Source organism: Typopeltis vanoorti, chromosome 7, assembly GCF_054136105.1.
Source record: "Typopeltis vanoorti isolate ZY-2024b chromosome 7, IOZ_Tvanoo_1.0, whole genome shotgun sequence".
NCBI classification, from domain to species: domain Eukaryota; kingdom Metazoa; phylum Arthropoda; class Arachnida; order Uropygi; family Thelyphonidae; genus Typopeltis; species Typopeltis vanoorti.
In genome coordinates this window covers 42,736,079-42,748,186 of record NC_143555.1, presented here as the reverse complement: position 1 = coordinate 42,748,186, position 12,108 = coordinate 42,736,079, and the positions used below count along the sequence as shown (strand labels likewise).

Here is a 12,108-nt window from a genome sequence, read left to right as displayed (position 1 = left end):
AATAATAATAATAATACCACACTTCGTGTTCTAGATTTTTGTTTCCAAGATTTAGGACTACACTCCTGGTTATAACGGCTAATGATTAACTTTAGTTTTTATGGCCAAAATGTTCTAGGCATAATGTTCATTTTCCTCCACTGCAGAAGTTGTTAAATTTACTGCTGATGTAACTGATGTGAATTTCCTTATGCTGAAGTCCATGACTGACAAGCTGACGGCGTTCTTTTAGGCTAAAATCTAATCAGCTGTTAACAGACTATATTAACCCTTAGTCAAATTACTTTTTAATCTGACATAAGAGGGAAGTTTCCAATTAGTTACTAATTAGTTTGGATAATTTAAAATCAATGACTAATTATTGTCTGAACGAAAAGCCAGGTTTTACTTTTCAGTAAAAAAAAATCTGTAAAAGATTACGGAAATCGCAAGTGCACCATTGATTCATTTATCCTCTTTCCATACAATTGTTCTCTTGTTGGTCGATGCTTTTTCTAAAAATATTTCATGATAGTTCGTGCCATCTGTAATCCTTTTCTCAAACCCTATTAAAATGGCAGCAACTTACAGAAGATCAATACTATTAGCAGTCTCTAAATCAGCCAGACTCCAAATAACTATCTGAGAAAAAAAAATGAGCGAGAGGGAGAGAAGAGTGGAATAGACTGACTATAATTGTGTATAACCAAGAGGGCGTTGATCTCCCGTCTACCTGAGGAAAACTAATTCTGTTTCTTTTAAAATTGATTTTGTTTTAAATCAGCAACTGGGATAAATATCAGTTGTTGACTCGTTGCTTACCTACCTTTAGTGTATACGAGTAATTATTTTCTAGATACAGGACACTCATAATCAAACTGAATGCATTTCAAAAATTTATTTATTACGAAAACTAAACCTAAATTTATTGCTTATTTTATTTGCTTTTTTCTTGTGGCCAACGAAAAATCATGATTTTCTTTCCTGGATAGCTATCTTGCTCTTCCTCATCATCACAGTAACAACACATTTTGGACAGATAAGTTTCTTCTCTACATAAAAAAAATAAAAATAAGCTAACGCCATTTATTCCCGTGTAGGGAGTAGACGAGGCCGTTTAGCCTTATCTAACTTTTGGAGACTGAGTGGGCAGTTCAATCTCCACTGGTACCCAATCAGAGATAGTTGGCCCAAGGCTATCACTAATTAAGCAGCACCCAGTGAAGAGAGACGGCTCAACAAGTGCCGCCATTTCGTGGTCCTCCCTAACCCTAACACAATATATTTAATGTCTGAAATAGTGTGGGTTCTACGGTCGATTTTCTTGAGTTTACAGGATGAAAAACCCGAGTTTCCGGGAGGAAAAACCTGCTTGCCCGTGCCAGAGATCGACTAACTCTGGAACCGGTCGAAAAAAGCTTTGAAAAATATCTTCCAGTCGCCGACTAGATTCAAAACCAAGAAGTCTTCCTTTGTGCGGTCAAGCGCTGTGGTGTGCAAACGCCATATTCACTGAGCTACACAGGCTAATTCGGAATTTCTTTATTTTTCTTTTTTATGAGCATCCTACCAGCGAAAGACTGTAATTCTATAGTACATTTTATTAGTACCATGGGCGGAATAAGGATTACATAATCCAGAAACGTTTAGAGACTAAACATGGTCATTTTTTAAAAAATATTCGGTTCACGTCTCCAATAAGCAAAATGATAGTGGTCTCATATTTGTCAATTTGTCACTTACCACTTAAATATATACACAAACATGCATACACACGATGGGATTCGAACCCACCTGTTGAGTGGTTAGCATAATCCACTGTCCACAAAAGAGGAAAGTTCAGGACAGCAGCAGAGTAAAAATGTTTAGGAATCCATCCAGCACAGTCTCAGAAATTGAAATCCCTCATGAATTATGTCGAGTGCAGTCAACAATACAGAAGAATCCTAGAAGTAAATGCCGAAGTGCCACAGTTATGAAATTTGGCTTGACAGACAGATGAAACCTTTCCATCCAAAATTTGTTTCAGTAACAAGGAGGAGAAGAAAGATATTGAGAAATAAAACCATAGGTAAGTGTAAAGACTAATTCGCTGAATCCATTGAATCATAATCAAATTTTAAGCTATGCGCTTAAAAGAAAAGTAAATAAAATAAAATAAAATAGATATCCGTTAGTGTACCAAAACCTTTTTTGTAGGTCCTCTTCTCATAACATAAGAGGGATTTGTTAGGTGCAGAAATATATGCTCCTCTCATCACATATATATATATTCACAATACTTTTATCGAACGTTTATCAAGATTTACTGCCTAATACACCTATATACGAGTTTCACCTTTCTGTGTAAACTGCAGAAAGGAGGTGAAAATAAAACTGTTCTTCTTTTTTTTTATATTCGTCCAAAGTCACAAATCAGGGTGACCAAGGCCTGTAGGCCATGATTTTAATCGTTAGCGCCTGCCCAAAAAAAAAAAAAAAAATAAATAAAAAATATATATATATATATATAATAAAATAAAAAAAAATAAAAATAAAAAATATAAAAAAATAAAATAAATTAAAAAAATAAGTAAACTATTTAAAAAACAGAAAAATCATTATAAATTTGAGAAATACACCATTTTTAATTTCTTTAACAACAAAACCATCGAAATATTTCGATAAATTGAAACATACGGAGACATTTTAAGAAATTTATGTGACAGAAGAGTTAGTTTATGTAAATAAAATTTTAAGTTTGCGTTTGTATTAAGTTATTAAAATGTCTACCTTGTTTCACCGGAATAATCTCGATCATTTGGAGAAGAAACGATGAAAGAAAAAGAAAGCGAAACTTGTTAATCCTGGATTTGAAGACCTGCAGATCTTTCGGAAATACTTAAGAATAGTGGATTTTTCAAAGGAAAGAACAACAAATTGAGCATAATACACAGCTTGCTAAGTATAAATTTATTCTAGAAGTTTATAAAAATAAGTCAAATGTATACGGTAAGTTCTAATAAAAGTTTTATATAGCAAATATAAAAAAAAAAGTTTTTTTGTTTTTTTTTATTTACACGTCACTGATCTGAGATCTAATCTATCTCATCTCGGAATAGACGACAGTAAAAATCAGATTCCAGAAGAAAGTAGCTTGAACCTTCCGATATGCTGATTCGATCTCAGCAGAAAGGCAAGATCTGTTTTCAATTCCTAACATTTGTCATGCACGTCGAATTCAAGAACATTAAACAGATATCGCGAGAATGCTGGTTGTATGAATTGCAACAAAGTGTAAGAAACACACTGGAAACTAGTTTGGATAACGATTATAAAAATACATACTCGTATCTTAATGTACACGAACTTTCTTTAGAAATGCAATGACGAATTTTTCCTTCTAATCTTTCTTCCTCTATACCTCCCCATCATGATAATGTTTCTTTCAGAGGAGAAGAGGAATACAGCCACGCTTTAACTTTCCTCACCAAATTCCACCTCCGGCTAAAAAGTTTACTCGAAAACACTTCCTCATGGGATCTTTAGCATTCAAAATCGTATAGAGATTATTTTTCTTCACAGCTCGTATTTCTTATTTTTATTGGGATAAAAGCGATCACTTTTGATTTCTTACTTTTCTTTTTATTCTCTCTATCATCTCAAGTCAAGTTTTCCTCATTTTAACATTCGTAACGTCACGGCGGATGAATAGTAAAGCCTCCCTTTTGTTAGCAGCGGTCTTGGAGATGGGATCTGACAGCGCAACCTTTGTAAAATTTTTTCCACCTTTGAAAATTTATTACAGTTGTCCATGAAAGAAAAAAGATTGACAGTAACAATCACAAGCTACTATTAATTTTGGTAAGAAGTATTCGATTTTTTTCCCTGACCTATTTGGATATTAGAGTTGCCTTTATCTAGGTCAACAAACTTCATTCACCTTCCATATGTAAGTGAAATTCTACGGGAGCAATAAAAGTGATTTAAAACTTATGCAGAATAGCTTTGAAAAAAAAAAAGAAGAGCTCTTAAGAAATAAACTAAACATATTTCTGAAAGAAAGGATTTCTCTTAGAGAAACAGGTAACGTAAAAGTTCCCTAAATATCTGTATCAAAATGTCTAAATCTAAATACATTTTATACATCGCTATATATATCTTCTAGTCGTTTCCGACTTTTAGTGATCTTGTGAACACAGGCCCTCCATCTCACTTGGTCTCCTGTCTCATTTTTTAAAGAAGCTGTAATTTCATACTGTCAAGTTTCTTCATGTTGTCTATCTAACTCATTCGCTGTTCTTCTCTTCTCTTGCGCATGCCCTGACCTTCCCGAAGATAATTTTTAACGATTCATCTGCTTGCATAATACGTTCGAAGTACATTAACTTTGTTTAATAATCAATGCCTATAAGGAGTATTCACTCTTTCTGTTCTCACCTTTCTGCTAGTCATTCTTTTGTCCACGGGATTTTTAATGGTCTCCACCTCCATAATTCAAATGAATCAATCCCTTTTCCATATTTCTTCTTAATTCAGCTCTCGCATCTGTACATTACTCGAAAGACCATTGCTTTAACAATTCTAATTTTCGTGGCCTTCATAATATCTCTATCATTCATAATTTTTGTAATATTTAACACAGCTGTAATACCCATAACTATCCTTCTTTTCAATTTATCTTAACATCAATTATCATTTCTTAATCTAGACTGCAGTAAATCATAACTTTCACCCACCTCTGTTTTATCTCTCCAGATCATCTAAATTATCAGAAGCCATTGCTTTTGTGTTATTGATATTTAAATTACGATAGGATTTTCGTTGTTGTTTGTTTCATTCTTAACTAACATAATTAATTGATCGAGATCTACTTTAGTTTATGTCACGAGAGTTGAATCATCAAATTATTTGTTTTTATACCTCCAATCTTAATTCTGCTGGATTGTTATCTAAATTAGCCATTATCATAACATATTTGCTATAAATAATACAAGATAGGACAACAATATTCACAAGTGCCTCATTCCTTTCTTTACTTGAACATACGTTTTTCCAAAGGCTGTTTTTGCTGAAGTTTCTTGGTTGTCATAAAGTTCTCTGAGTAAGAAAATTAGAAGCGTAGGTATTTCCATTACTCTCATCACATACCATAGGCTTATGCTCAACACATTTAAAAACTTTCTTATAATCAAATAGACGAATATGTTCTTTTGAAATTATATTGTTTCTTTTCATAATTTCTCTCATGTTCGCTGTCTGATCTCTAGTTCCTCTACCTCTTCTAAAACCTGCTTGTTCCTCTGGTAATTTTCTATTCACATATGGTTCTAGACTTTTTTGGATTACTTTGAAGTTAAAATCAATAGTTCTGTAATTTTATATTCTCTTGGATTTGACTTTTTTTTTGGAGATGGGATGAAATACGAATGCTATCCATTCTCTAGACCAGTATATTATCTTCCAAATCTGTTAAAACACTTCAGTATATACACTAACATCGTTCCCGGCAGCTCTCAACAACTGTCCTACACTATATCAGTTAAAAGATATTTTTCTTTCTGGAAGCAGGAACATATCACCTCTTTTTTTTTCTTTTTTTCACTTGTTTCAACAAATGTTTTTCTCAAATTATTTTTTACTAAATCCACTCTAGGAACTATTCTTGTATTTTTCTAAATAGATCCATTGTTCTTTCTGTGATGTTAATTCTTAGGTTTTTTTGCACCTTTTGTTTAGATATTTTCTTTATCTTTCCTGGCCTGTCTCTGAAAATCTACATTCATCTGTCTAATCCTTTCTTTGTTTCCCTGAAGTTTCCCTTTTCTTCTTTCTTTTGCTATTTGAATAGTCTCTTCTGACAGTCATCTACAATCTTTCTTTCTGATTTATGAGAGTCTTCTTTGTTCCTTCTATTCCTGAATTTTTTTTCTTCCTACAATTTTTCTAGTTCTCCTGTGTTATCATCCAAACTTTTTTAAATTTCTTTCTAATCTTTATTTTAAATGTACCATTTATATGATTTCAATCAAATCTGATGCTGTCTGTTTGTTTCTTCTTAGTCCTTAAATTCAAATTTAATTTCAGCAATTAATAATTTATATGTTCTTCGATCTGCAACAGGTCGTGTTTATGCTGGTTTAATAACACTTCTCCACCTTCTGTTGCCAATACTGTTTGGTGAAGTGTCTGTGAACAATCTTCTTTTATGTGATTTAAAGTTCGAAGTAATGAAATGGTTCTCGACATAGAATGTTCCAACATTCTTTCTCCTCTTTCATTCCACTGGTGCTTCCCATTTTTGCATTCTTGTTGCAATCTATCATAAAATTCGCCTGCCTCCTCTTAAGGCAGATATAGTGAGTAAATAGATGCATTTTCAAGATGTTTCCATCCACAGAAGTCTCCGAAACAAAAATAAGTGTTATATTTTTAAAGCGATAATGGAAGATGTATCCGAGCAAGAAAAACATGACAAGTGTAAAGAATGCATTTAGCATTAGTCAAAAGAACTGAAATAATTTACGCACAAATAGTCAAAAGAACTGAAATAGTTTACGCACAAATAGTCAAAAATAAAATAAAATGCTCACTATCTGACAGGTACTCATGTTATAAGAGAATAATGGCTTAGGAATATTAGACACATCAGGGGCATAACTATGATTTTTCGGTTCCATACGCAGGAGCAGTCAATGTATTATTGAGAGCTTTAAAAAAGGCAGCTTACTTTTATTTATTTAGTTATTTATTTATTAGTTTCAGGGTTTGGTTGTTTTAATGGAGTCAATACTAAGCTCTTTCTCCCCAGCACTGCATGTTAGTTACACCACTTAGACATACTGCCCTCGACGTTTGCTCAACACCACGTGATGTAGGTTTTAATAATGTGCGGATGATTAAATGAATCTATCCTTGATTACATTTGAATGCTCTTCTTTCCATCACTATTAAGAAAGTTAGGTTAGGAGAATGTGTATAGGGCCAGGATTCCATTATTCTCAACATAATGAAAGTGTTGAGATGCACATAGTCCTGACTAACTTTTGTATCATCACCAGGGGCCATTTTTCTTTTATGCAATTGACTGGAGGGAGAACACACATTTCAAAACAGATAAGCGAAATATTATGATTTAAAAAAAAAGCTTCAAATAGATTGAACTTTTAAAGTTTTACAGGTTGGTCTTCTAATATTGCATAAATAAATGAACTGGGAACAGTATACTTTTAAATAAGAAAACAAGGAAATGTCGTATAAAAGCTATACAAAATGCAGTAATGTCTGAGGCCTGGGTTTAGGCTGCTGGGTGGTCATTGAAAGAGTAAGGAGACCTAAGTGTATTGCACGCTTATTAGTTGAACTATCAAACCAGAACCATTCAACTCGCGATCCTAACTGAGAAAAACCTGCTCTCACCCTTGAAGTTTTATGTGTACCTACCTACCTACCTGTTGACCTTATTTCCGCTAATTCATTGCGAAACTATGTCCGTGATATGTATGCTCTATTCCTTTATACGTATTCTCCATTGAAAATTATTACTGCCCAAAATATACTTGACAATAATGTAGTAAGGAATGTGCAGATAGTGAAATTGACCCAAGCTTTGATACGACAGAGAGGCTCGGGATGGGGATGAATTAAAGATATTTTGCTTTCATCTTGGGTGCAGTGTATGACGGTAACTTTATTTTTCAGAACCCAATATTTCATTTGCCCCGGTGTATTCTAACGATGAAAGAATATAACATAAAATAATAATTATATATATATATATATATATATATATAATGAGAAAATATAGATTCTCCACACTATGATGTGGAGAATCTATATTATCATTATTACCATAACACTTCCAACAAGTCACAAGTTATCTCAAGGGTTAGCTATCCAATACAGTACTTGTTACGCTTCTCCATAAACTCTTTTACTGTTTCTTTACGCATTCCGCTCTCAAAAAAAAAAAACAAAAAAAACGCTTTTCTGTATCAATTTAGTATAAAATAATTGACAAGTTATTAATCTCACCTCTCTTTCTCTAATGCTCAATCTGCATACATTCATACTTATTATCCTTCTCTGGAATTCTTTGCACATGTCTTCATCATCTCCAAAACCGGATAATCCATTTTGCTTAAAGTAGTCTAATTGTAGTTTGACTAATGTCTCGTACAGTTACAATTGCCGCTTTAGTTCTATGTATCAATGTCCTCCTCATTGCCGTAGTTCATTTTTTGTCCTCTCAATTTTTTTTTAATTCGAATCATTTAAATATCAGCTCCTTATTACTATTATTTCTGGAATGCCGCCTGCTTCCATTAATTCATTCTCAGCAATACCTATTACTCGGCTGGTTTTACATCCACAAAACAGGCACACCGATAGTAGAAGCACACAGATTTACTGGATATTAATCCAGTAAATCTGTACTTTAAATTAACGAATATAAGAAAAAAAAATATTATGCTATTAACTGATAACCATTGAGACCAATTTTTGTACTATTCTTTATCAATATGCAATAAGTAGTAAAAACTTAAATAAAATCATAAAATCCCTAAATGATGCTCACCGATCTCTTCATTTCTGAAAATGACTGAATCCATGCATAGCTGCTGCTGTAGCACAAGAAAATTATTTATTGTATCGCGATACCTCTCTGCAGTAACTGAGCAGTTCACAGACCCGACTGGCGAATGTCCTCAAAGAAGAATGGGCCAATAATAAACGAAGCTGTAAACTCGCACGGCCACTGGGTGAATGCAAAGGGATTTGTTGGAATGCATGCCTGGCGATTTTGAGTAGCCCATACCTGGCAATTATGGATATTCACAGCTCCATTCTGGTGAAAGTTGTCATCTCCCCACAAAATCATCCACGCTCACGTAGCATCCAGCTCCACTCAGCAAGGAATGTAAAGTGAATATCAGTCGCCTTTCGAAGTCCTGCAGCACAACTTCTGTGTCAGGGTTATCTTGAATGAGTAGAAATGCAGATTCTTCCGCAGAATTTTCCAGACAGTTGTGTAAGGCAAATGCATGTCTCTCGATATAGCACGTACACTGCAGGAACTAACGCTGTTATTCATGGCCCTGCTCCACAACAGCAATATTAACTTCATTCACTTGTGAACAAATTGGTCTACGACCTCTGCCAGGTCTAATTCCCAACGATCCTATTTCATCTAAACGACGAATCATTCTTCGCAGAACACATGGAGATAGTTGTTCATTTGTTCAGGCGACGAAATTCGCGAAGTACAGCAGCGGTATTGCAATTGTTTAAGTAGTACAGCTTCACAAGCAAAGTACACTGGGTCAAGATTGGTGCCATCACTGTGGACGATATTTACCATACCGTCCAGAGTGATGTACCAGAATGAAGGGTAAATATCAAGAACAATATCAACTTTGCTGACATAAGGGGTGAAGCAAAAGTTTTTCATATTCCCGGCTATCTTGAGAGAAACTGTGAGTGGAGAAAGTTTACGAGCTAATTGCTCGCCCTGAGTGGGCTAGGAGATTAGTCCTCAGTTTAGAAGTTTAGGATGGCTTTAGGTCTTTTATGTTTAAAATAATCCATTGCGTCATAATCTGCAGCCAGTTGGATCACTTTGTTAGGGTGCACAGATGCTTTGAGAAGAATTTGATTGCTATAGTCTGTATGAAAGTGTAAATATAGGAGACTTTTGTGTCCCGATGTAGCTGGACAGTTCGGATGAACCATGGGGCGCCCAGGATCGTTCTGAGACATTTATTCTGGATACGTTGTAACTGTTGCACAAGCTGCTTTAATCTGTTCTGTTAGATTTTTAACAGCTGTTTCAATTTCCTCTTTTGATTTAATGATGGGAACAGGAACAATATATTTTGGAAGTACCTTGGAGAGCCTTTCCCAAGGAATGAATGAGTGAGGGGGGGGGGTAATTTTTCAAGGTTTCCCAATTTTAACCGAATTGGGTTATGGTCTGATGACAGATCGTTAATCGTCATTAAATTATATTGGAGTCTGATGTGCTGCAATATGGCTATGTCCAACACATCAGCGTTGACCGTAAGCGTTGTGATGGGTGGAGTCAGCAGGACTTATTACATGAAGGTTGTTGAAACCAGCATAGTTTTGTAATATCTGTCATTTTTGTTGGTGGAACGGCTATTCCAGGTTGAATGCTTGGCATTTAAATCACCTGCCACAATGATAGGCTCTCCGCTAACGAATAAGGCATTCAAATCCGAGAACAGTAATGATTTTTGTGGAGGATGATATGCTGCGAAGATTTTTAATTTGCCGACAGAACTCGTGAGAATCTCAATGCCGGTGACCTCGAGGTTGGTGGTAGGAGGGATGTTTATGGACTGATGCGAGATGAAAATTTCCGTGTCTCCTCCTCTGTGGGATAGTCTATCAGCTCTGTACAGTTGGTATCCACAAATTTTGGGGTTGTCTGAAAGTCTTAGGTGCGTCTCATTTAGTAAAAGGACATCTGGCTGATGTCTTTGGACGAAATATATATATATTTATATCGTCAAGGAGTAAGCTGTTTGGAATTATGTCAAATCAACTAAAGCCAAGATCTTATGTCTATTAATTTATAGTCTCCGTAGCGCAATTGGAAGAACGACGGTACCTTGCACCCTTCAATTGGAAAAGACCTAAGCTCGAGTCTCGTCATGACGGGAAGAATCTTTATATATGGCCTTTTTCAATCGAAGGTGAGTTAGCCGATCTCATACTGAGGTAGCAGGGTTTTTTTCTCCCGGAAACTCTATTTTTCTAATCCCGCATACAAACAAATAGGCCCTTCAGAACACACGCAATTTACAGACAAACAATACTAGCGGTTGTGGGCAGTAGATGGCGCTGATGTAGATGATTGGTAGTAGAGGTTCGGTATAGTGGTGGAGACGGGGAGTTGTATAATAGGTGCTCTCCCGCGATGAGTCTTCGGACTCCTTGGAGGTATCATGAATAATAATAATAATTATGCGTTCTTCATGTTCTGGACTGGATTCAAACCAGAGGTACCACTGTAACTAACTGAGCTATGGTAGCTCCTCAAGGTTTGTACAGGATACTATGATATACTATATAAAAAAGTTTACATCATTATTACCTTTCTGTTAATAGCGCTTTATAAATAACTGATAATTAATTTGTTATTTATCAAGCTGTCTTCAATACTATTAAATCTTATATTGCCTCCTAAGGCAATAATGCCTGCATTCATTCACGTATATCTCGCGCAAAGGTTACAACACAGGTGGCTGGTGGGGAAATGTCCAGAGGGCTGGCAATCAGACACCCATTTTGCAAACCTTTCCTGCCTTATTCTGTGGCTAATACCAACTTGGTAGTTTTGCTCACACTGATGTCAAATTCTTTTCTTGACAATTTTTTATATGATTCTATCTGTTAATTTCCATAGTTTTCCTCATAACTATCATATAAATGGTCTATAGTCTTTGATTAATTATTCTATTTCTGGTATATGATGTTCAGATTCATAACTTAAAATTGTTTTCAACAGCATTTATACTACTAGTTTAGTGTTCTGGCTAATTTCTTTCTTATTCCGCTTAAATGTATTTAACTAGCTATCCACCATTACTCTAGCTAAGCTTATTTCATATCTATTTCAACAGAATAAGAAAGACAGATAATATATTTTTATTTTCATTAAAACTGTGCTTAAATAGCAGTTTTAGTGAAAGTTTTAATTTGGCTTTGGTTTTTCCATTGAGAATGCATTTGATGTTTTGTTGGTTGTTTCTGCCTATTTTCATAGGCTCTCTTTGTAATACTGATTTTCACATAAAATAATTACCTATTTGTTACAGTAAGTATTTATGTAGTCCTGTGAAAATGGCATTTGCAGCTATTGTGCTAGACTTGTTGTGCTAGTCATCGACTAGAGTAACTTTTTGTTAGCATTTCTTCAAGTGGATCCCTTGTTAGTCAACCTCTGCAGAGGTAAGTAGGGTTTCCCTCCAGGAAACACGATTTTTAACGCCGCAGCCGCAACTAAAGAAAATGTCACAGACATGATACTATTATCGACAATAGTACAATTGTTAGGATTTAGAGTTACAAGAATGGCAGCGATTATCTGCTGCACTCTCTCTCTCTCTCTCCTGAAAAGCTGTG

General features: G+C 34.9%; 1 protein-coding gene across 1 annotated transcript in view; it reads left to right on the top strand.

The window, feature by feature from the left end:
- Positions 1-12,108, top strand: part of LOC150104628 (mitogen-activated protein kinase-binding protein 1-like) — a 399,663-nt gene that overhangs the window by 47,320 nt on the left and 340,235 nt on the right. The gene's annotated exons all lie outside the window — the stretch shown is intronic.